This window comes from Penaeus monodon, chromosome 25, assembly GCF_015228065.2.
Source record: "Penaeus monodon isolate SGIC_2016 chromosome 25, NSTDA_Pmon_1, whole genome shotgun sequence".
Classification (NCBI taxonomy): domain Eukaryota; kingdom Metazoa; phylum Arthropoda; class Malacostraca; order Decapoda; family Penaeidae; genus Penaeus; species Penaeus monodon.
The window spans coordinates 40,203,094-40,203,369 of NC_051410.1; positions in this window are offsets into that span (position 1 = coordinate 40,203,094).

Consider the following 276-nt stretch of genomic DNA (forward strand, 5'->3'; position numbering starts at 1 on the left):
AGTGCATACCATGTTGCAAGCGGCAATTCCCCTTCACAACTATGACTATTAAAAACTCTGTGCTTATGAAATCTCAATCTTTAGTTTCCTTCCGACCGTCCAAGAAAATGAATTGGAAAGTAAGAGAGCTGCCATAAATCTATTTAGAAGATTTATGAATGTTTTAAACATATATTGAGGATGTCTTTCTTTCCCTGTCTCAACATTTTTTTTATCTACCTGTATAGGCCTATGTATAATCCTTTTCTCCGACTGTAGGCCTATATTTAAATTTTG